The sequence below is a fragment of the Myodes glareolus genome, chromosome 9 (genome assembly GCF_982192425.1).
Source record: "Myodes glareolus chromosome 9, mMyoGla1.1, whole genome shotgun sequence".
NCBI classification, from domain to species: domain Eukaryota; kingdom Metazoa; phylum Chordata; class Mammalia; order Rodentia; family Cricetidae; genus Myodes; species Myodes glareolus.
Genome location: NC_142034.1, coordinates 4770762 through 4796556, shown reverse-complemented (window position 1 = coordinate 4796556; position 25795 = coordinate 4770762). Strand labels below are relative to the sequence as shown.

Genomic DNA, 25795 nt, shown 5'->3' with positions numbered 1-25795 from the left:
TGGCTCTCAGCGGGGCGCTCCCCGGGGAGTCGCTGAGCGGAGAAGGGGGGCCGGAGGCAGCTGCCAGGAGCGCGCAGTGAGCTTCTAGGCCGCGGCCCGCGCACGTACGTGTGTGCACCGTGGGGAGGTGTAGGGCGTGTGCACGGCACGGGCAGGACGCGCGCCGGTGCGTGCGCCAGGTTCAGGGCGCCGCTGCGCAGAGAGCCAGCGCCTCCGGGCGAAAACGCCGCGTAGAGCCGGGACGCCACGGGGCGCAGACCCGGAGAACCCGGCGGCCGCGTAGCAGCACTGAGTCTGCGTCCATTTAGCGGGCACGCTAACGCGCTCGGAGCCATAGAGCCTAGAGGCGAAGGGGCAAGAGGCCACGGGACGCACTCCGCCGGGCTCTCCGCGCTGACCGCGAACGAGAGCCAGCTCCGGGGAGAGGCGCGCATCCGATGCGCGATAAGAACGCGCAGCTCGCACCCCCGCGCGCACCCCGCGCGGTCTGGGGAACCACAGCGCGGGCGGGTATTAAGGGAGCAGGAGGAGGCGTGGCCTTGTCGGGACGAACCAATGGGCTCTGGCGTGGTGCCTGGAGGCGGAGCTCAGGATCTGGGAGTTGATTGGCCAGATCGCCCTCCGGTATGCAGATGCGGTGGAGTCACGTGCCAGGGGCCGGTACGACTTCCTGTTGGAGGCCCACGCGGGGCGGGGCCGGGGGCGCGAGCGCCGCGTCTGGCTGGAGCGGGGGGAGGGGGGGTTCTTGTCAGTTAGAGCAACAAGATGGCCGCGGTGGCAGCTCCGCACCTCAGCGCGACGGCCCCCGGAGCCGCAGCCGCCGTCGCCGACCGCGTCGCCACGCAGCCCTGAGAGCCGCCGGGCCTCCCCGGCCGTCCCCGTGACAGGCCGTCCCCGCGCCGTCGCGCTCCCGCCGCCGCCGCCGCGGGCCCGCCCGAGCCGGAGCCCGAGGCGGAGGGAGCGGAGCGGCCCCGCGCTCAGCCGCCCGCCGCCGTTGCCGCCTCCTACCCGGGCTGCGTCCGAGACCGAGGAGCGGGGCGCATCGCGGCGTCGCGGGCACTGGACCTGGACCTGCCGGGACGTGCCGCCGCCCACCCGCCGCCCGCGCCGGGTCTCGATCCCGCGGCGTCGGCACTGAGCGGGCCCCCACCGCCGGAGCGCCTCCGAGGGCCCCGGGCGGCCGAGAGCGACCTCGCCACCGCCAGGCCCGCGCCGCCGGAGCCCCGCGGAGCCGCCGCCGGGGACGGAGCCCAGGTGAGCGCGTCGCCGCCGCTGCACCCGGAGGTCTTCGGGGCCCTTTGTTCGGCCGAGCCGGAGCGCGGCGGCCCCGAGCGACCCGCGTGCGACGCCGGCCGGGGCTGACGGGCGGGAGGAGAGGCGCGGGCAGCGAGCGCCGGGCCGGGCGTGCGGCACCGGGCTTGAGGGATCCTGGGGTCGGACGCTGAGCTGTCCCCCCACTCTCTCTCTCTCTTTCTCTTAAACTAATGCAGTGGATGAGATTCGGTCTCCTTGCACGGTCGCCTGCAGACCGTGTGTTTCCAAAGGGTGGCATACACCGATCCGCAGTGTGGCGTTGTTTAACGAGTCGTACGCGACCCCGAGGGCCCCCTGCAGTTGTGAAATGAGGTGGATTTCTATGTAACGGTGTTGCAAACGGACACTGCGGAGTGCTGCGTGCGAGGAAGACGCGCCGCCGCCGCCGCCACTGCAGCCGCCCCGGCCCCGTTAACAGATAACGAAAGCCGAGCGCCCAGACGCCGCCTCTGCTTTTAGGGATGCTTGGTCCGCGCCTTCACCACGTAGGTGATATGTAGCGAAATGGCATCCGTAGCGGTTAAAACCTGCAGATGTGGACGTCAAGCTGTCCTCCACCCCACCCCCCCTGTGCGTTGGCCGGGCCAGGAGACGGTTGGCGCGCGCGCGGCGCGTAGCTGGAGGAATCCTGATGAAGGATGGTGCTGGGATGCTGTGCGTTAGCCCTGGGAGGAGGAGCCGGCGGGGCTCGGCTGCACCTATGGCGTTCCGAGACATCTGACAGTGCTGATGCCTCCGTACGTAATTAGTTGAGTTGGCTCCAACCTTTGCCTTCGCCAGATGAAACCTCCATTTGAGTGGTCTGGTCGTTGGCTTCTGGGTATGAAGCGCAGATTCAAAACTCAAAATGGTGCACCGTTGATGGCCAGCTTGGGCATCTTGAAGGAGTTGCACGTCGGAGTCTCCTGACTGGTTTGCGCCATTGTGTTGCCCAGCTTCTGGGTGGTGGTGGTTGTTTTGTGGGTATCTAGTGTGCACATTAACCGGCTTGAACCAATTACAGCTAGTCCGTTCATGACCACATTGCTGAATGACACCTGACTGAATACGGTGTTATTCTATGCAGTTTCCTGTCTTTGATCTGGAATAACTATATGAATGAATTGAGACCTTCAAAACGTGACTCTAGTGACTTTAGAGGACAGTTTGAACTGTGTGGGGTGCGGACAGTTGTATTTCTGGATTGCAGGCGTCTTCCCTACGAAATGAGAGACTGAGTTAGATAGGACAGCCCAAGCCTGTTGAACTTGGCTGTCAGGGGGCACCTTGAAGAGAATTACATTTTTCCAGAACAGAAGAGGTGAGCCTTGCTTTTGACATTTCAGTGTGGCACCCACTAAGACTTTTTTTTTTAAGGAAAATTATGCACAGCGAGGCTTTTAAAATGCAGGGTTCTGTTACATTGACTGAATTGATTTTGTTGTTCACAGGAGGTCTGAGTAGTTGGGACTTTGTTTACCCATACTGAAAAGATTTTTTTTTCTTCTATCGAAATATTTTAATATTTGCATTCTCATAAGGTTCTTAAAAGTCAGCTGAGCGGTAGTGGCACACACCTTTAATACCAGCACTAGGGAGGCAGAGGCAAGTGGATCTCTGTGAATTTGAGGCCAACCTGGTCTACATAGTTCCAAGACAACCAGGGCTACACAAAGAACCCTGTATCAATCTGTTCCTCAAAAGATTCTTAGAGTCTATTTTTCTTTCATATTTTGAATAATGAGAAATTAATAGTTCAGGAAGTAATAGTTAAATGTACACATCCTACACTTGTGATATAATCATAGGGATCTGATTTTTATACTATAGATTTAAATCATGCCCCTTGTCCAAAGCAACCTGACACTGACCTCCCACGTGCTAGTATGGTATAATGTTAAAGCTTTGACCCTGGAATTGACAAAGGATTCCACTTGGGATTCTGGTGTTTAAATGTTTTGGTGGTTGTTGGGACTCTTCCCAATGCTGTTCCTCCTCTTGATGTTTAGTGTTGGGTTGTCACAAGTGTCAGGTAAACTTTAATAAAGGATTGTTTTGTGGCAGGATTATATTTATGTTTAATTAATTGACTTGGCATTTTGGGGTACTGGTTACGCAGAAGTAAGAGGCATTGTTTCATTTGATGTTATTGGCTAAAAAGTAGCCAAGCCATTTGGAGACTACTTGAAACTTTAAAGGACAGTATTCCTCATTGCTGCCACCTTTTTGTTAAGCAGTGTCCTTTACTGAGATAATTGTGTGCTTTCCCAGATACTATTACCCAGTACTAAGCCCAGGAGGAAGTCAGGAGTGGGATGAGAGACTTTTTCTTCATTGAAGGGAGCTTTGTGTGAAAGATAAAATTTCTGCAAGAATTGAGTGTATTACCCCACCTATTCATATCCATCAGTTGGGGAGAAGGGAGGGTCATGCCTGTGAAGTTATTCTTGCTGGACCCAGGATAACATGGGGGAGGGTGAGAGTAGTAAAATTGCTTTTTTTGTGATTTGATTTGACTTTGTTATGTGTCTTTGGCTCTATTACAACCTAATATGTTGAGGCTGAAGAGCTGTTTTGTAGACTGCCACCTTCTCCAGTGTAAATTTGATCCATGGAGGGAGGGGTGTCTGAGCGCACCACCATGACTGTTTACAACTCAGTCCGGCTTACTGTGCAAAGGTGATACTTGAGGAGGTAGATGTTTTTGCAAAGGAAATCAGTTGTAAGGCTAAGACTGTTAGTTTGACAAATAGCGTCTGAGACAATGGTGATTTGGGGTTGAAGCTAGCAGAGAAAACTACGTTTGAGGAAAGCATGAAAAGGAGATGGGAAGGGGAAGCTGGATTTACAGCAGTCAGTCCTTGGAGCAGGAGAGATATGGGTGGAGAGAATAAGAGGCAGAGCCCCCATCAGGCAGAGCATAGAAGGCTCCAAGTGAGCTAAGGAAAACCAGGTGACTGGTTTTGTCCAGTTGTGTTGGGTTTCCTTTGACTGAAATTACTTTGAGACAGTCATTCAGGTTTTCTTTCAGCGGGCCTTGCTGTGTGTGTAGGTGAGCAGGAGGGAAGTGTCTTGAGAGATGAGCAGGTGATGAAGTCCTCTGTCAGGATAAGTGGCTTCAGTGAAGGGGACTTAACAATACTTAACATCTTAATCACCTTAATCATAATCATCTTAATCATAGCTTTGAGTAGGAGAGTGGAGCGTCATCTGTGAACTAGTCAATATTTGGGGGTAGATTTTTTTTTTTACAGATTTACTTTTTTTTCAGCCAGTTTGATTATGTAAATTAAATTTTTACAAATTGACTTTTAAATACTTGTTGTGAGGAGAGTGTTTCTTATAAAATAATACACCTTTTAAAGATAGACTTTAACACATAAATGTGTTCCTGTTGATAAATTGTCAGATGATACAGTTTTTCAAAAACATAATTACTTAAAAATACAAAGATTACTTGTCAGAAATGATTGTGTAACTTTGCAGAGAATGCATGTAAATGATGTGGGACAGAGAAATGGTAGCCTCTGTCCAGAGCGCGTTTGGTTTATTTTTCACCCTCCACTTTGCTATAGCATGGTTTTCCATGTTCAGGGTGCTGTGTAACTCTGTACACTTTGTGCCATTTTTGGAATTGCACTAAAGTGACTTCTTGGCCTCAGATGATTCCAGAGACTGAAGAAGCTATGCAGAGATGGAGAGCTGTTTGCTAATTTAAGAATGCATTCCTCCCATGTAGCCCTCAAAACACTACAGAGCTGTGTGCAGAGCTAGACAATCTGGGCACCCAGCCATGAAACATCCCTGAGGCAGCCCAGCCAGTGTGCACACTCTCCTGAGCCCGCCTTCCACAGCTGCACACCACAACAGCAGGAGGAGCCTTATGAAAGCAGCCTTCCTGCTCATGAAAATCCTGTGGCTCTTGGAGTTCCAGCTATGATATAGTTGTGATTAAGAGTGGACAAAAGTGTGAATTCTGAAGTCGAGTCCTCTTGCAGGCCAATGAATTCAAATACTTTCTCTAGGAATTAGAATGTGGAGTTGTCACCACTCCCTCCCCTTTTCCTATTTGTTGCAACACATCTTTCCTCACACGTGAGCTCACCTAACCATGCATAGTCTTAAGGCTGAGGAGTCCTTTGGGAGATGAGTTCCCCAGAGTACAGGCTGGGTTGGTCTAATGGGCCTTGCTTTCCATTTGCTTCTTCATAAACCTTTCTGCCACAACATTTTTTTTTTTAAATTAGCAGTTCATTGCCATTGAAGCCGATAGCATTCTTTGTAGCCATCATCTTTTTGTATACTAAATGATCCCCCAGGAGCCTTCAAATGCCTAAACAGATGCCTCATTTCTCAATCTGAAGACCTTCTCTGTCTTCCTTCTTTCGACCTTCTGGTAGAGAATATTCTTTGTACAGTCATGCCTCCTGCCTCAGAAGGCTTGAGCTGTGGACCTCCAGTATCAAAGCATCAAGTCAGATTATTCTAAAAAGCCAGGAAACTTTCACAGCAAAAATCACTTGTTTGTCTTGAGCCTATATTGTGTACTCTTTATTCCCAAAGATCATTTCTTTTTGATTACTCTTTGAACTAAGTAGGAGAATCCAAGTTAAAATAGCAAGCTTGAATTAAGGTAGATCTGCAAGTGGGGGCTGCCGACTCAGGCCCCATGGATTGCCTTCTTGCTGAGACGAGATTAACAGTAGAGTTGTTCAGGAGCTGTGGAAGAGGAGTGCAGGAGTATTCCTTGGTTCGTGTGCTGTTTTCTCACAGTCCATATGAAATAGGAAATACTGTGAATGAGGAAGAGTGCAAGGAACAGTCTTCGTAAGCTTTATTCTCAATGAAGGAGGCTGTAGATTGTTATTTGGAGCAAAGTTTCTTCTGTCAGGGAATATCTTGAGGAAAGAAATTGGTGGTTCTATAGGCCCTAGTGCCAGAGTCATTGAGAACAGTTTCGATGTAGGGGAGGTGGTCAGTATTCTGTCAGTCAGATCTCCATTTAAGCAAAGTCTTCAAAAATGCTTAACAAACATTCAATGTAACACCATGTCAAGATCATATTATTAATACTTGACAATACTCCTTTAAGGTAGTTGCTTTTATTGCTTCCATTTCACAGGTGAACAGATGGAAGGACAGACGAGGAAGGGATTTCCATAATAACCTACAGTTTGTAGGAGATACCAGAATTCAAATTCATACAGGAATAGGGTGGCTTTGAAAACAGTTCCTTAATCTCTATTCTTTGCACCTTTTTTTCACCCCTCCTGCTGCTGATATTGGCAGCATGCTTTCTGAGCATTTTCTTTGTGTTAGCTAATAAGTATGGGTGTTCCAGTCATGTATAGATGGAAGAATCTTAGCTGGTTTAGAATGAGTTGCTGGCTGTCATCAGCCTTGGTATGTACCTCAGGTCCTCTAATGCCAGGGCTTCTGCTTGTTCCCCTCTGCTGCCTTCTGTGTGCACAGCTACAGTGAAAGAAGGCTCTTCTCTTGGACTTCCTAGAGTTGACCTGCTGGGGATGGTCTACAAAAAGAGAGCAGTCAAGAAAGGGTTTGGAGGAAACCACACACCCATACAGGAATTTGGCCAAAATCTGTGGTTGGAGTATAACATAGTTATACACTTACCATATCCTCTTTGTAAGAATGGGTTTCAAAATAGATGCTTAGAGAAGTTCAGTCCAGTATTTCTCAGTTTCCCATGACCCCCAAGAACAGTTTCCCTCCAGACTAACTTGTACTTCAAGGAAACTGCCCTTGGAAATGCTGAGGGTGTGCCCATCAGTCAGAATAGAAAGTGGCTTGATGGGGTGATGGTGGTGTGGACACACAAAACTTGACTTGAAAAGTCTTGGTCCTGAAAGGTGGAACTTCCTTGGATGAAAGTGATAACTCTGCAAGGAGACAGTGGGCAAACCAAGTTTGGAGAACACCATAACTGTGACATAGAGGGAATCAGAGTTCTTAATAACTTAATGAGCACTGGACCTAGCTTTTGTGTTGTTAGTGAGCTTTATGTTAGTTTTATGTTGTTAGTTTTGTGTTGATAGTGAGGCTTGGTAGGGACAATGCTGGGTAGAACTATCATGTTTGCCTGTTTGTAAACTCTTGATGGCTGTTGGGGAACTTGACATGACCAGTGGTGGGTGGGGAGCATCCCCTGAACAGATGCAATGTTCACATTATGGCCAGAATGACTGGCTCCGTGAGACAAGTGGCCTGGGTGACATAATGATGGGTGGAAGTGAAAGATATTAAGACTTTGCAGGACAAAACATGCAGGATTGGTGTGGGTTGTCGGAAGGAAGCAATTCTAAGAAGTGAGGCCTTTGGTGTCCTGCTCTTTGTACGGTGCCTGGAAGGCTTACAATTAAGTCATCAAGAAGCCATATCAGTGCATCCTTGTTTGATACGGTTGGGGCAGGAGAGCTTATTGTGTGAGGTTCTGTCCTGGAGTAGAAATTTGGGATCACAGCAAACCCAGACATGCACTGGGCCATGTGAGAGTGAGATTCTGCTGTGATGGTGAGTGCTATTGGTGGAAGCAAGTTTTCTGAGTTTCATAGCATAAGAAATTAACTGACAACTTACATAGCATCCCAAGATTCTTTAAACTTTATGACATGGAGTATTGACCAAAAGGAAGAAAAAGGAAATATTTTCAAAGTTGCAAAGAAGCAAGATTGGGTTGTCACATAAATGTTACAGTATAGCTACATTAGTAGTTTTGTTGGGTGTTTTTTATAGATTACAATATTTTATTAGACAAACATAACTTCCATAAACTTAAGGAACAGTAGATTATTGTTTAACAGAGACAAAAGATTTAAAAACAAAATAAACTTTTCCTTTTTTACTCCTTTAGAATGAAGAAGCTTTTTATTTGCTGTTTTTGAGACAAGGTCTTACTATGTACCTCAGGCTAGCCATGAACTCACTATTGTTCTGCCTCAACCTCCTGAGTGCTGGGATTCTAAGTGTGCCTGCCATATTCTTCCTGAAAAAACTTTAAAACAGGTGAAATTGGTTGTCTTTTACACAGTCAGGTGAGGAGAATCTTAGCTGTCACTGTACTTAACATCTGATAAGTCTTTAGTTAACTGGTTGCACATTAGTGCAAAAGTCTTCAATATGCTAATCATTTCTTTATTAGGCTTGAGTTACTTGTTAATAAGAATAACCTATTCACCTTTTTAATTCCTACAATCTCTATGGTATTTTGTAAATATTAAGGTAAATTTTTCCAGGGGTTGAAGAGATGACTCAACAGTTAAGAACACTGGTTGCTCTTGCAAAGGAACAAAGTTCTGTTCCCAGCACTCATAGAGGGCTGCTCACAGCCTCCTGGAACTCCAGCTTCGGGGGATCTGATGCCCTCTTCTGGCCTCCACAGCCACTTGTACACTTGTGGCATATGCTCACACAGACACATTAATAATAATAATAATAAATCTGTAAAACTACTTTCAGGGATCATTGCTGTAGTTGGTCACTAGAGAAGTTTCTCTGTTAGAGTACTAATAAATAAATATTTTCAATTCTGAGTCAAGTATTTCTTCAGAGATGCTGCTTCCACAAACAATCATGAAGGAAAGAGGGGAGTTGATAATTGAATACTTCTGATTTTCAACTAGTCAGCCTAGTTGCAAGGAGCGCTAGAAGGGTGGTAAGTCTATCTTGGTGGACATCACGGAGACTCTTGCATCATATTTTTTGTGTGGGTACCTCGAGGAATGGGTAGTTCTTTTTCCCTTAGGCCCTGACTCTGCCAGCAAATGTCCCCAAATAAAATTGAGAAAGAACAACACATGGTATTTCTCACAGACGTTAAAGTTTTAGGCTTAATAAATGGTAGCAATTGTACCTGTTGTGTCAACCATTGGATGACTATCTTTAGATACAATCCCATTAGAACCATGAGCACATTCCAAGGAAGGGCTCACCCTGGCCAAGCGAAATTACCTGGTTCGCATATGTGTTATGTTATTGTTCACTTAGTTAGAGGATCTTTAAGGATGTTGTCAAAATTCATTTCTTGAATTTTGAACTTTTTGGTTTTTTGAGACAAGGTTTCTCTGTTGTTTTGGAGCCTGTCCTGGAACTAGCTCTTGTAGACCAGGCTTGCTCAAACTCAAAGAGATCCATCTGCCTCTGCCTCTGCCTCTGCCTCTGCCTCTCCGAGTGCTGGGATTAAACGTGAGAGGTGTGCACCTCCACTGCCTGGCTTGAAATCACTTTTTATTGACTTGTAGGTACTTGTCAAAAGATTTACATGTATTTGTTCAGTCAACTCATATTTGTGGTTCTGAGAACCCAACTGAGAGTCTCATGCATGCCCAGCAAGGGCCTTCTCACTGAGCTATGCTTCCAGGCTCTAGATATAGTTATTTAAATAGCCCCCATGTGCCTCTTTAGCCTTGGATGGCACAACTTTGATTTGTTAAATCTCAAGGCAGAATAATTTTTATTTTCTAACTTGTGATTTTTCTAAGTGCATTTTACATTAGTATAAGACACATCCGTTTCTGAATTCAACCTTTAGATATGCTCAAAATTTTCATTGGTTTCTCTTGCACAGCTTATTGCCCCCCACTGCCTTTCCTGTTTGCTGTCCTGAAGTTCTATACATCAGAGGTAGAGGACAGCCTGGATGTGGAATGAGTACAGTCTGTCAAGCCAAAATCTGTAGCCAGTGAGAAGCTGAAGATGTCACAGTAGCACCAGCTCAGGAGTGCTGGTCAGTGCCAAGTTCAAGAGGCCAGACCTCTGCGTCTTCGGTTCTCCCCACCCCATAGCCCCTCCACTACCTCATTCAGACTGGATGACTCTAACTTCTAGGGGATCTTTGATGCCCCATACTTGATCTCAGGTGTCTGGCCTATTCATAAAAGATTTCTTAACCATTGGTACATGTGTCACTAATAAGGCTGCAAGTTGACAGCTCCAGTCAGTGTCATTTGGGACTCTAAATGAAACGACTTTGATGCGAATAGAAAGAACGGCACTCATGTGAAAGCCCTGGTGTAAATGTTCCTTTTCTCAGATTCCTGACTGTGGCATCAGGATGACTCAGGCAGGAGGGTGCCAGTCTCAGTATGTAGAGCTTGCTAGGCTATTTTTATTCTGCCACAGCAGCAGGTTTTTCTTAGAGCATTATTTGAAAATTAATACTACTGAAAAATTTAAGTCCGTTCAAGGGTTCTAGTTTTAATACAAGTGGTGAAGTGGGGGGGACACATTTCTGTGAAGAAGGAGGTAGAATCTGTGTCACCTTGAAACTGGAATGCTTTAGTTAATGGGTTCAGTGCAAAGGAAGCTGAACCTTTGATATACAAGAGCCACGTGTGAATGGGAGACGCCTGCCTTTCTTCTGTCTAATTCAACCACTTCCTATTCAATCTCAAACCTCAGTGGGAAAGCAATTTCCCTCACTTGACCCATTTTTCTCCAGCAACGTATCTTTCTTTCAGTCCTTTAACACAAGTTCACAGGAATGGAGTATTATAAGCCTCATAGTCTTGCTGGGTCAGGAGAATCAAACATCTGACTTTGGGACTAGCATGTTCTCTTTTGTTTCTTTATTTGGCTGGGCTTTACATTTTTGGTTTGCTACTGTGGTTTTCAGGAGAGACACATGTTAAGTAATTGAAATTGTCATTGTCAGAACAGCAGGAAGAGCACTGGAGCCCAGGAGCTCCCAACCAGCCTGGGCAGAGTAAGAGCTTTTTTTTTTTTTTTTTTTGAGACAGTGTCTCATCGTGCATCCCTGGCTGGTCTTGATCTCACAGATCTGCCCATCTCTGCCTCCCAGTGCTGGGATTAAAGACATGCTCTATGCCTAGGAAAGGAAAGAAAAGAAACCATCATAAGTTAGTAAAATAACCCACTTTAAAATAGAAGAGATTTCAGCAAGCATTTCATCAGAGAAGATGCCCAGATGGCTGGCATACACTAAGATACTCAGTCTCACTAGACTTTGGGGAAATAATTGAAATTATAGTGAGGCACCAGTTCACATCTATTAGAATTGCTGTCACCAGAAGACAGTAATGGAGGGATGGAGATAGTCCAGTTTACTGTCCACTGGTAAGTATATAAAGAAGTGTGATGTGTACTTAGGAATACTACTCAGGAATTAGAAGTGGAACTGAGATGGTGCTACACACCTTTAATCCCAGCACTCAGAAGGCAGAGATCTCTGTGAGTTCAAGGCCAGCCTGGTCTACAAGAGCTAGTTCCAGGACAGGCTCCAAAGCTACAGAGAAACCCTGTCTCTAAAAAACCAAAAAAAAAAAAAAAGAAAAGAAAAGAATATATACCCCGTCAAGAAGCCAGAATTCATGTCTGTGATGGTTTCAGAGGGGTCAAATTTGCAGAAACTTAGTATGTCAGTGATTGTCTGGGCTAGCATGAGAAGGGGCTGGCTGAAAATGGGCACAAGGGGTTTCTGGGAGATAAATGGATTATAATCGCTGTGATGTCACAACTGAAAATTCACTATAGGTCTTCAGAGAGCCAGACCGTCTTGTATCTCAGAACTTTGGTGCATACTAAAATTGGTAATGCTTTTATTTTCTGACATTTTTGTTTTTGTTTTTTTTTTGCTAAAGATATGGGAGCCTGTTTTGCTTGGGTTTTAGGTTTGCATTAGCATTGTTGTTTGTTCTGTGTGACAAAGTCATGATGGTTCATAGGGACAGTGGTACTAAAAAGCAGCAGACATCAGTTCTTGCTTACCTGCTGTGTTTCAAATTTAAAAACAAAAAGTGGCATGACTTACGAAGGCCAGACAGTCTTGGACTCAATTCCAAGTCTTGGGGAAACTAGTTCTGTGCCTTTTGGCACAGACAAATGTCAAAAGAAAAAAATTTGTAAAGCATATTAGTTGACAAGCATTATTTAAATGATGATCTTTTTGCCAGTACCCAAAGAAAAGTAAATTAATCAGTATTTCAAAGCTTGAATTTTGGCAAAATGTAAATACAAGCCTAAGGAAGATGAGCAAAAAAATTCTTTCAGTGGCTGGTAGTGGTACAGTGGAAGCAGTTGCAGGCACTGAGGTGCTGAAATAATCATGCCTATTTTAAAGATAGAAACCTTCTTTCCCCTCATGAGGTTTTCTTGTGTGTGTGTGTGTGTGTGTGATTTTCTTTTCATATATTCAGTCTGTGTATGTTTAAAATATGCTAGTTTATAAGTATTAATAAATACTTAAATTTTGGTAAGTATTCACTGTAAAATCATCTTCACAATCAGGGTAATAACTGTTGAGGTGAAATTTTGCATTGAATGGGGGAAAGGAAGAAGCAATGTTTTAAATTTTGGGCCTCCCTGAAACTACAGTGGCAGGGGGACTAGGGAAACCTAGTCTCTCGAGGAACAGACCTGATAGAATGCGTGATTGATACACAGTATAAAGGAGGATTTACTAAAATCCCTATGAATATTAGGGGCTGGGCAATTCAACCGTGGCCATCTGTACACTGGAGAAGATGAGAACCTAGTAGTTCCACAGTTTTTTTGATGGATGCTTCATTAGTGTCCTAATTGGTGCTTAAGATCATTCCACACTAGAACTCAGAGAAGCTGGAGTCTGTGAAAGATAGTAGTATAAAAGAAAGATAGTGCTGCAGAGCAAGAGCACACAACCCAGCAAGCTGTTCATTCAGGCAGGCAAGCAAACACACTGATTTCCCCTGGGACCTTTAGGCCAAACATCTTCACTCTGGAAGAGGGTCTCTTCTCCTCAGCCAGTTCTTATAGAAATGCCCTCACAGACCCACCCCAATGGGGCATGTCTTTTAGTTGATTCCAGGTCCTGTCAGGTTGGCATGGTCAGTCATCTCAGCAGTCTTGTGATCCTTTCTTTCTTATATTTCATAGCTGAAATATGTAGCTGTCATTAAAATCTTTCATTCCTCTAAGAAAGTAATAATCTCAAATATTATTTTATCTTTTTTGAGTAAAATCTGTTTTTCTATGTTTCTGAGACAGGATCTTGTATAGTTCAGGCTGGCCTGTAACTCACTATGTAGTCCAAGTTGACTGGAAATTCATGTATATACCCTCAGCCTACTAAGTGCTAAATAACTAGCATGTACCACCATGCCCAACTGAAATTTTGTGTGTGTGTGTGTGTGTGGTTTTTCGAGACAGGGTTTCTCTGTAGCTTTGGTGCCTGTCCTGGAACTCACTCTGTAGACCAGGCTGGCCTCGAATTCACAGAGATCCACCTGCCTCTGCCTCCCAAGTGCTGAGATTAAAGGCGTGCGCCACTACTGCCCTGCGAAATGTTCTTTTGAAAATATAAAGCTGTGCTGGAGAGATGGCTCAACGGTTGAGAGCACGGCTGCTCTTCCAAAGGACCCGGGTTCAGTTCCCAGCACCCACATGGCAGCTCACAACTGTCTGTAGCTTCAGCTCCTTGGAAGCTGACACCTTTACACCAATGCACATAAAATAAAGTTAAAATAAATTAGAAAAAAAAAGAAAATATAAAGCCATATGTGGTGGTGGCTCACCGCTATAATCCCAAAACTTGGAAGACTGGAATCAAAGGATTGCCATAGGTTTAAGGCCAGCCTGGGCTGCAGAGGAAAGGAGGGAGGGGAGAGGACAGATATGAGAATATTGAAAAGCATTGTGGTTGTGAGACTTTGGGGCTTTGTACACAAGTAAAATTTCAACAAAAATGGGTGCTAGTGACTATCTTTTGTTTTTCTTTTTTTAAAGACATGATCTCACTATGTTGCTCTGGCTGTCCTGACTGTGTAGACCAGGCTGCCCTTGAACTCATAGAGATCCCTCTGCCTTTCGAGTGCCGGATCAAAGGCCACGCCTAGTGGCTAGCTTTTAGTTAGCCTTGGCCCGTAAGCCCTGTGAATAGGAACCACATCCATTCTTACCATTCCTTTGTAAAATAGGGTATACTGTCATGCAAAGAGAGAGGAAGGGTGGGGGAATAGTAGCAACCTTTCTGTTGCTGCCTAACAGAAGCACCTGGAAGAGAGAAAGTTATTTTGCTTCAGTCTTCTGAGGGAACAGTCCATCATAGTGAATGCTTGGTGGTGGGAACGTGAGGCTGCTGGTCACATTACATCCTCATCGGCAGAATGCTGGTGTTCAGCAGCCGGCTTCCTCCTTTCCTGAGTCCAGGACCACATCCCATGGGATGCTCCCCACCCATGCACACGCGCGCGCGCACACACACACACACACACACACACACACACTCCTTCTTCCTCAGTTAAACTTCCCTGAAAACACCCTACATTCATCCCAGGACTTTGTCTCCCAGGTGATTTTAGATAGCATCTTTCAGCATAGTCCTTTAAGTTAGAAAGAATAGTTATGAACACTTCACCTTATCTTTCTCATCAGCGATTACCAGTTTCTGGCAACCACTGTCAAGTATAGTCTTGAGTGTTACCTCTGGGTTTTTTTCCTAGATCTATCACTTGTGTGTTAACCCAGAGATTAATCTGGGTGCCTTTGCTATCTCAACTGGAGGAGATGCTTAGTGGTATACCCTGTGCGGTGTACACGTGCTTACCACACAGCGCAAAGATACATCAGGACTGTTTCTCACAGTCACACCTCTGCTCTGTAATTACCTCTCTCTGTGTGTATTACTGTAGTTTCAAAGAAGTAACTCAAGTCTACGGAGTGGTACTGTTTTATGAGCATGGCCATAGTAATTGACTAGCATAATTTGTAAGGTGGGAAAGGAAGTTTCTTTACCCTGAAAACACTCAAAAATGCTGGGATATAAAATTATCTGGGATGGAAACTGTAACCTTGGTAAGACTATTAGGACATGTTCTACAACATTAGTCAGTTTCTCTTCCTATATTTCACAAAGAGAACCCAGACAGGGTTTGAGAAATCTGCTTCCTTTCCTTAATTTCTGTGATCTTGTACTTGGGTACTTCAGCAGTAAATAAGATGCCTAAAAATGCATAGTTGCTGTATGTTTGTTTATATGTGTGTGTGTGTGTGTGTGTATACACTGCATGTATCTTTTTGTCTATGTATAGCTTGGTTTCCTCCATTTTAGAAGTGCATGCAAGAGAAAAAAATAGAATCCTTTAACATGGTGTTGATATACAGCGTACGCTTGACTTGTTCAGGAACAACTGTTTCAGTATCTTTCTTGGGGTACCGTAACTTTTTATTCTTTTTCACAGTCATAGACATGTGCCTTTTTGCCTTTCTTAGATTATTACTCTTGTAGGCAGGATTTGTGTTTAATTAAAACTTAGCTTATTGCCTTATAGTAGGCACTTGGTAAATACTGCTTGGCTAATTAAATACTGAGTACTCACGCTCTGGAACTCTGTGATGATTTACACTGGAACTCTGCAGTTCCTTAAGGTTTGGGTGATATGGGAAGGTATAGTGAGCAATAATGCCTCATTTTTAGTTCCACTGTTCTCTTTCTAGGTCCCTAATCTCCAGAGTTATAACGTTTGGGATCATGAAAAAGCAAATCCCTGTCTCAGAATCAGAAAGTAATTTTTTATGGCTGGTAAAAAAAAAATTAAGAAGGAAAAGCAACCCCCCCCCCTTTTTTTAAAAGTGATGGTGCTGGAGATAGAACCTTGTGATGCTAGGCAAATGCTCTGTTATGAGCTTAGTGGGATAGGCTTGGGGTGTTGTGTTTATTTTAATTATCTTAGGGTCTCAATCCATAGCTCAGGCTTACCTCAAATTCTCAATCTTCCTGCCTGCTTCTTGAGTATTGAGACTGTAGGTATTACACCTGACTTTAACAAAAGATCTTTGTGGGACTGGAGAGCAGTTAAAAGCACTGGCTTTCCTTGCAGAGAACTTGATTTCAGTTCCCAGAACCCACATGTTGGCTCAAATCCATTTGTAACTCCAGTTTGAAAGACTCCAACACCCTCTTCTGACCTTCATGTGTACCAGACACACAAATGACACACATACATACATGGCAGACAAACACTCATATGCATAAGGTAAAAACAAACAAGCCTTTAAAAAAAGATTAGCCTTCATGTGTATATGTGCACCACATGTGTGCCTGATGCCCTTAGATTTTAGAAGAGGGTGTCTGTCTGGTCTCCTGGAACTGTAGTTAAAAATGATTGTGAATCACCATGTCGGTGTTAGGGCCTGAACTTGGGTTCTTTGCAAGAGCAGCAAGCCTCTTGCTGAGCCATCACTCTGACCCCAAAATATTTTTGTTTATGTTTATGTATGTATTATTAGTGTTTTGCCTGTATTAATGTTTACGTATAACATGCTTCTCTGCTCCTTGTGGAGGCCAGAAGAGCATTGGGTTCTCTGGAACTGGAGTTACAAGGTTGTGAGCTGTCATGTGGGTACTAGAAATTGAACTCAGGTCCTCTTGAAGGGTACCTAGTGCTCTTAACTACTGAGTTGTCTCTGCAAACCCACCCCCTTTATTTTTAAGATAATTTTTTAGTAGGAAAGAAAGAACAAACATTTAGTTAGCATCAACAAATATTTGACTAACTTTGTGTTAGGCAGGATCTTTTCAAGCAGTCAGCCTCCTTTAGACTCCAGAAGCTTAACCAGAGCAAGGAAAGGCATTGATAAAGTACCTCTCCCTAGGATGGGGTGTAGCTCATAGTTAAAGCACACACTCAGCACATACAAGGCCTGATTCTGGTTTGTAGCATCAAAAGACAACCAACCAAACAAACAAACCTTAAGTTTCTGCTTTTCAGAATTGACAATTTGTTTGTATTTTTGGGTAAGTCATCTGAAAACTTAGAAAGAATTGACTGTCTTATTTTATGAAACTAGTTTAGTTATGAAACAAAAAATGAAAAATTATAGCCAAAATACTTTTTATTTTTAGTTTTATTGTAAAACAGTGCATTAGTCAGGATTCCCTAGAGGAACAGAACTTATAAAATGAATCTCTCTCAGAAAGAGGATTTATTAGAATGACTTATAAACGATGGTCCAGCTAATTCAACAGTGGCTGCCTACAAACTGAATGGTTCAAGAATCCAGTAGGTTCATGAGGCAGAACATCCCAGCCGGTCTTCAGTAGATGCCAGAACACTGAAGAACTGAGCCAGTGGAGGGACAGACTTGTTGTTAGTAAGAGCAAGTCAAGCAAGCAAAGAGAGAGAAGCTTCCTTCTTCCTTGTCCTTTATACAGGCTGCCAGCAGGTGTGTCCCAGATTAAAGGTGGATCTTCCCACCTCAAAGATCTGGATTACAAGAGGGTCTTCTGCTGGGCGTTGGTGGTGCACACCTTTAGTCCCAGCACCTGAGAGGCAGAGGCAGGTAGATCTTTGTGAGTTTGAAACTAGCCTGGTCTACAGAGCTAGTTTCAGGACAGCCAGAAAAAAACAAAACAAAAAGAAGGTCTTTCACTTCAAATTATTTAATTAAGGGGAAAAAAATCACTCACAGATGTGCCATTTGGGCTTTAGTTAATTCCACATGAAGGCAAATTGACAACTTAGAATAGCCATCACAGTTAATCAGAAATGATAATTCATCAGTATTAGCCGTGAGTCTGTCTCTCTCACATTCTCATTCTGCTCTCTCTGTGTGGAGTTTTGGTGTGTGTATGCATGTGCCATGTCACCTGTGTAGAGGCCAGAGGACAGTGATATACAGTCAGGTATCAAGCATATGTTGCAAGTACTTTTATCCCCTGAGCCATCACACTGGCTCTAGTTGGTCTTGTCTTGTCTTTCTTTTTCCTTTTCTTTTGGGTTTTCAAAGCAGGGTTTCTCTGCGTAGCCCTGGCTGTCCTGCAACTAACTTACTCTGTAGACCAGGCTGGCCTCAAACTCAGAGATCCACCTGCCTCTACTTTCTGAGTACTGGGCTTAAAGGTGTGCACCACCATCACTTGGCTTAGTATTTCTGATATATTAAAATCTGATATTTAAGAGAATTTGAGAAATGCAATAGCATACTCAAACAATTAGACTGGGGACATGACTTAGTGGTAGAAACACTAGTATGTGTGATACCCCCTGGGTTCCATCCACAGCCCCAAAGAATATTAAGATGAAGAAAGGTTTGCCTTTGGACTACAAAGAACTCTACTGATGTTCTATAACAGATCAACTGAGAAAATCTCTAAGATTATCACCCTGTTGCTTGCTGAAGAGAATTGCCATAAAAGCCAAATTTTTTTTTTTTTTTTTGGACTTCTGCTTCTTCTGGGTTGGGTAGACCAACCTTCTGCCAAAGACTTAAAAGGCCAGTGCATGATTATCCCTGTGTTTGAAGGTGTTGGAAATTCTCAGTGTGTGTTAAAATGTAAGAGAAGCTTGCTTTAAGGGTGCAGATAAACTCTTGGTACCATGTGACCCTGCAAAGGCATTTGCCAACTGCACACTCTTGACTGTAGGGCTGAAAAGGCAAAACTGAGAAGCTGTGGAGAGTTACAGCAGACACATGGACCTTGGGCTTACAGACTATGGTTTAGGAACAGTAAAAGTGTCTCAAGAAAATAGCTGCCAACCTGGAAATCTGTATCAGGCAAAAATGCCTTTCAAAGGCAAAGTTATAGGTGCTTCTTGGCAGACTTTAAGAAAAGCTTGAGAGACTTTGCTATAGCAGACACATGCTGAAAGAATTGTAAAGAAGTTTCCTTGTGTAGAAGGAAAAGTTTTCCTCAGTGGAAGCATAGAAAAACAGAAAAGAGTGAAGAGCAAGGAGAGGCTAAAGTGTTACTCACTGTAAGACAGCAAAAACCAGTGATGGACAGCAACCCAAAGCACTGGAAACCAAAGAGTTGAAGGTGTGTGTAGTCCCTTGTAGCTTGTGTTAAGCTTTGGTGATGCCGTGCTCTAGGCAGTCTTTCCTACACTGTGTTAGTGATAGAATCACATTTTAGTGTTCAAGGATAGGGATCAATTCCCCCTTCTTAGTGAACAGTGGACTGTTGGCATTCTATATGAACCTATAGTCTGTACGTCCTTGTAGGACAAAGAGACATATGGAAGCTTGCCACTCTCCCTCTGCTCTCCTCCTGTGAGCACAGAAAGAGAAGATAGGCATCTACAAGCCAAGAAGACGCCCTCCTCACAGCCTAGTCGTGCTTGCTCCTGATCTTGGTCACCTTACGTCTAGAACTGAGACATGTTATGTAAATTACCCATTCTGTAATGCTTATGCTCTGAGTCGTCTGTTGTTCTTGATGAATTAGCTTCCTAGCATCTAGAATGGTAGAAGCTATGTACTCTCCTCATAGAAAATGAAAAGAAAGATGTCACTCAATATGTTTTCTGTAGGACATGATTTTTTTTTTTAATGGAATTTCAAGTTGAGAGAAGCAAAAAGAGCATTTATAGCTACTGAGCTAATGGTGGAAAGAGAGAGGGCAAGTGGAATAATAACTGTTCAAAAGATTGAGGAGAGAGAAAAAGAAATAGAATAGGCAGGGAAAGTTTAGAAGTAGCAATACCTTCCATGGTAACAGACCCCTCCTTTCTCTTAAGTCAGCAGTGTCAAAGGAAGACAGACTCTGTGTCCCTGTTCTGTTACACACAAGCTCATAGTCCTGTTTCCAGGTGGTAATGATGGTAAACCCTGAAAATAGTCCTGCTAGTTCATGCTAATAACTCCCCCAGAATGTCATCTTGTTATCCTAGCAACTTTGAACTACGCTAGGACTTGAAATAAATATTTCTGCCAGCGGTCATAGAACAGTTTTGTTGAGTTGGAAGATAAAGGCAGTACCCACTTAGAGCTCTTTATGCCAGTGAACCAAAAAGTAGGAGATTGCTCTCCTGCCTAGGATGCTCTGTCCTGGTGACAGAGGAGAAATGGAGGTGTTGCTGTGCTGTAAGGCAAAGGGTCTCTGTAATTGGGGACTCCCTGGGATGTATGGTAGAACTTGTGCTCTGGCACTGAAAAGTAGGGAAACACTGCTGCCACCTCTGTTGAGGAGTCATCTCGTCACCGTGAGAGCCCTGGCCAGCTGAGGTTCTGCAGGAGGACAAAGGAAACATGGGCTGGGCAGTGGAAGAGGAAGCCAGGCATTCTGGAAACCAGGCGTAACTGCTTTGCTTTTCAGTTGCCCATGTTCTATATGTACATTTGGAACTTAGTTCAACAGTTTTATCTTTACAGAAGGGACTATTCAGTGGGATTGTAGTTGAACTGTAATATGTAATTAAGTCAGTTCCTTATTTAAGGGAGAAGGTCAGAACATCATTGGGTGCAAAAACATTGTTTTGATGCTTTATGTGAGTTCAGATGCATCTTCTTTCAGGGTTTATAGAAGCTAGCATCTGGGGATAGATTGCCAACAGTAGACTGTCTCTAAGCTTCCAGTCTGATAAATCCATATCCCAAAAAAAGGTTTGTTTTTTTTTGAGGGGGGGAGTGGGGTCAAGACAGGGTTTCTCAGTGTAGCTCTGGTTGTCCTGGAACTCACTCTATAGACCAGGCTGGCCTTAAACTAACAGATCCCCTTGTCTCTGCCTCCCGAGTGCTGGGATCAAAGGCATGCACCACCACCACCTGACTTGTCCTGCTTTAAGTGTAGCCAGCACTGTGAACATTACACTTCGCTATAAAAAGGGTAGTGCAGGGAAGAAAGAGGAGATAGACAGAGGAGACTTCTTTCCTCCTTTTAGTGTGCTTGCTTCTGATGGAGCTACTGAAAGAGTTGTCTAGAGGAGTTGGCGGGGGAACTCGTTCTGGCACTTACAAAGCAGCTCTCCACACCCACCATGAAGTCTCTGCCTACTTAGATGGCTCTTGTATGGACCAACGCAGACCTGTGCCCTCAGCTGGATTCCTTCATCATTCTGACTGTAGAGCCAGCCGCTGACATCCTCTTCAGTCCTGCAGAGAGTTGGGTGCTCTTTGCAGTTCTTAGCACCTTTCAGATTCACAGACACGCTCATCTTGTATGTAGTAAATATCTGCCTTTTCAGGCCCTGTTTTAACCCCTTAAACATACCCACTTTTGAATAGTTAAGCTTAAACATACCCACTTTTAAACAGTTAACAGATCTTTATATTAAAATCACCAGCCTGAGCGGTGGTGGCACACACCTTTAATCCCAGCACTCAGGAGGCAGAGGCAAGCAGATCTCTGTGAGTTGGAGTCCAGCATGGTCTACAGAGCGAGTTCCAGGACAGGCTCTAAAAGCTGTACAGAGAAACCCTGTTTCAAAAAGCCAAATAAATAAATGAATAAATTTTAAAAAGTCTACTCAGTTCTAAGTACCAGGATGATCCTGACTACTAAAACTTGTGAACAGGATTGGGTGTGGTGGCACTTGTCAGTTCATGATAGCTTGGCCTGCTAAGTGAGATGAAGTAATGCTGTGTATCCAGGATTTGCCTCTACCACTTGGGTGCTGGAATTATAGGAGTTTATAACCATTCCTGGCTAAAGCAGTTCTATTTTTTTAAAATATTTATTTATTTATTTATTTATTATGTATACAATATTCTGTCTATGTGTATGCCTGCAGACCAGAAGAGGGCACCAAACCTCATTACAGATGGTTGTGAGCCACCATGTGGTTGCTGGGAATTGAACTCAGGACCTTTGGAAAAGCAGGCAATGCTCTTAACCTCTGAGCCATCTCTCCAGCCCCAGCAGTTCTATTTTTTATTTTTATCTGTTTATTCTGAGATTGGATCTTAGTATGTAGCCCTAACTGGCTTGGAACTTTTCTTTCTAGACCAGACTGGAGTTGAAATCACAGAGCTCTGCCTGCCACTCTCTGCCTCCTGAGGACTAGAACCGAAGGCATGGATACTACACTTGGTTCAATTCTGAATCAAAAAAAAAATTAATGTATTTTTTTGTGTGTAAGAGAGAGCAGGTGTGTGGTGGTGGGAAGGAGTAGGGTGGGTGTGGTGTGTGATTCATGTATAGAGAAGGTCAAAATACAGCTTTAGAGGTTGGTTCTCTCCTTTCACTGTATATTTCGGGGATTGAACTCAGGTCATCAGGTTTAAGTAGCAAGAACTGAGCCTTAACCATGCTGAGCCATCTCCCTGGCCCTACATAATGCTCTTCTTTTTGAAACATAACAAGATGATTGTGAATTTCACTTAAAAGGATAAAAGAATAAAGGATTTTTAAAATGGAAATAAATAATAGCAGTCCCTACAGTTTTATGACATTGGAATGTTAGTGTGATTCCCACAGATGTGTGCAGGTGTTAGTAGAGTTCGCCTGTTACATGGCTTCAGTAGGGGACAAGAAGGATGCGTAGAGTTAAGGTCATTTAGTCCTGGGGTACCAAATGATCGCCAGGTATTCTCTTAACTGCTTAAGAAAGAAAAGTAGAGTCTCCTCTTGATATCTGAAGTAATTATAAAGAAAGTACCATCTGTGTGAGAAAAAATAATTGAAGAAAACTGGAAAATAAAATAGCAAAGTTTCTGCATATGAAAATCTCATAAAAAATTTTTGTAGTGCTGGGTGGTGGTGGTGCACACCTTTAATCCCAGCTCTTGGGGTAGGTGAGGGGGGCAGAGGTAGGTGAATTCTTGAGTTTGAGGCCAGCCTAGTCTACATAGCAAGTTTTAGATCAGCCAGGGTTACTTAGTGAGATCTTTCTCAAAAATGTGTGTGTGTGCTCATCTGTATGTGTGTGAAGGGGCTGGAGAGGCAACTCAGTGGTTAAGATTAAGAGCACCTGGCTCTTAATCTCTGATAGCTGCTCTGCTATCAGAGAATCTGGTAGTCTCACTCAGAACCCACGTGACTACCATCTTTAACTCTAATCCCAAGAGATCTGACACCCTCTTCTGGCCTTTGTTGGTATTGCACAGGTTCATCCATATACATGTACACAAAATACCTGTACACAAAAAAATAAATAACATGAAAACATTTAAGTTGCATTTTAAATTGTGTGTATGTTCAGGTGCCTACCCCCGTTGCTGGAATTAACAGGCATTTGTAAGCCGCCTGATATAGTTGTTAGGAATCAAACCTTTGTCCTCTGTGAGAACAATACATGTTCTTAACCACTGAGCCCTCTCTCCAACCCAGTGACCACAGTGTTGTTGAGTCTGTAAATTAGCGTCTAACATCTGTTTAATCTCACTGCACCATTCAGCCTCAAGAGTGTCCCATTCTACACCTGTCTGTCCCTGCATCTACTCTCACTGGGGATTACTGATGAACAGCCACTGTTGCATTAGAAACACACATTTCCCTCCAGCCTTTGCTTTGTTTTGCTTTTGTCTGAGTATCTGTAGGACTCAAAATTCAGAAATAAAAGCATAATTAATATGAGGTGTAATTAGTAATACACTGGGTGCTACAGACAGAGTCTATAATCTTCAAATGTTTAATTTCTTTAATATGAATATTCAAAATATCAAAAAAAAGATTCAGAAATAATTAGCATCTTAACCCAGGCTCTCCAGTGTACATTTCACACTAGAATCAAATCACTTGTTGGGTACTATATATTTAAACTTTATTTAATAGTATGTGTGTATGGAGAGAAATGACAAAGAGGTAATATTTTTATTTTTGAGGAAAATTTTAATTGCATTTGATTTGATTTATTTTGTATGTATGCATGCCTACTACAGCATGCAGGTGGAGGTCAGAGGGTGACTTGGCTTTCAGGAGTCAGTTCTTTCCTTCCACCAGGTGGATTTCTGGGATTGAGTGTGGTCCAGGCCTTGTAGTACTCCACCTGTACCTGTTTACTCATCTTTCTGGGCCAGGAAATTGTTTATAACTTTTTTTTCTAGACAGGGTTTGTGTAGGCCAGACTTACCTTGAACTCACTGTATAGCAGAAGACGATTTTTTTATTTGATTTTTTTTCTCTTGCCTCCCTCTCTGAAGTGCTGGGATTATAGGCACATGTCGCCATACCCAGGGCTTTATGTATTCTAGTCAAATGTTTTACCAGCTGAGCTACAGCCCAAGTTTTTATACTTTACTTCGGAGACATAAAGTTGTATAGATGTAAAATGTTGAGATCTCATTGATGACCCCATTGTTTAAATGGCTGTGATGACGGCTCCTTGAGGACAGGAACCAGGCCTTCAGGAGACACAGTGCAGCCAGTGTCAGTTAACAGACACCAGCTTCCCACCTCATCTGTGGCTTTAGCTGAGTGTCATTTTGTTGCCTTAAAGAGAATACCTTGGCAGTAGAGGAATCGCAAGTGGCAATGACTGGGCCTTAGAGAGCTTGTCACAGTACTATTGATGAGCAGCAGGATCTGGAGCCCTGGCTGCTGTGTAGAACCCAAACCACTTCTGTATGGTGAAGACCTTTTAGGATTGTAAAAATTCTGGGTGGGTGTCTGTGGGAGAAACTTGAAGCCTGATTTCTATGCATGCTTTTGTGTGTGTGATGTGTGCCACCTTCTCCAAGAGGCGACTCTCTGTGTTTACAGAGAAGGTATGCTTTTGTCTGAATTTATTTTGTATAGTTTTCTGCCTGCATGTGTGCCTGCACGCCAGAAGAGGGCACCAGATTTCATTGTAGATGGTTGTGAGCCTCATGTGGTTGCTGGAATTGAACTCAGGAGCTCTGCAAGAGCTACCAGTGCTCTTAACCTCTGAGCCACCTCTCCAGTCCTGTCTGGATTTTTCTTCAAGCTCCTCACTTATATCAGTGTCATTTAGGAAATTTCAGTCACAGTGACAGTTTAAACTTATTAATTGCACTTGGGAGAAACTAAAGTCCCAGGCTTTCTTCACTGTGGTTTCCCTGGAGAAGGAGAACTGAGCAGCCCACATTTATTTGTTGCTTCCTTGTGGATGTGACCAGCTGATAATATGCTGATTTTATGAGAATAACAGGAAGATTTGCTTTTGTGTGTGTGTTGGTGTCAGTCACATGGTCCCTGCAGGCTCACATGCTCCAGTATTAAAGTTGTCACTTGAAGGCAGTGATTTCCAGGTAGGAATTTGAGGAGCAGAGACATACGTTGGCGGCAGGAAACACTCTTCATAAAGTGAGAGGTCCTCTGGTCTCATCTGTTCAGTCCAGTAAAGAGTATGTGGCTTTGTGTTTGCTGAGCAAAAGAATAAAGACAAAATATCATTATGTCTTGCATGCTTCCTCTAGATCAGTGGTTCTCAGCCTTCTTAGTGCTTTGCCCCTTTAATATAGTTCCTTATGTTGTGGTGGCCCCAACCATAAATTTATCTTTATTGCTACTTGATAACTAATTTTGCTACTGTTATAAATCATAATGTACATATCTGATATGCAGGACATCTGATATGTGACCTCTGTGAAAGGGTCTTTCAAGAACTGGTGCTCTAAATCTCTTTAGACCTTGTTTCTCCTCTGATCTGAATCTGATGCGGAATTGAAAATAAAATAATAATTTTAACAAGTGTTCGTCAGGTATTTTCTGGGAGTTTCTACATTTCATGTTTCAGTGGAAACTGTCAGTAAACATTTTTGGTACTAATGGTTTTCTTTCCTGCAGTTACAATTAGTCACAGAAACCTTTTCTATTAAGTTTTATTATAGAGACTGTTAGCGAACTATCTATCCATTGTGCTGAGCATAT

At 43.8% G+C, this 25795-nt stretch overlaps 1 protein-coding gene across 3 annotated transcripts in view; it reads left to right on the top strand.

Moving 5' to 3' along the window:
• Positions 1-942: 942 nt before the first annotated feature.
• Tnrc6c (trinucleotide repeat containing adaptor 6C) overlaps positions 943-25795 on the top strand; it is a 115349-nt gene continuing 90496 nt past the window's right edge. Inside the window, exon 1 of one of the 3 annotated variants that reach the window (XM_087909715.1) lies at positions 943-1254. The gene's annotated coding sequence lies outside the window, so the exon portion shown is untranslated. Of the gene's footprint in view, positions 1255-9935; positions 10037-25795 lie in introns of those variants that run through there. The other 2 variants (XM_085696098.2, XM_085696099.2) reach the window with 2 other exon arrangements.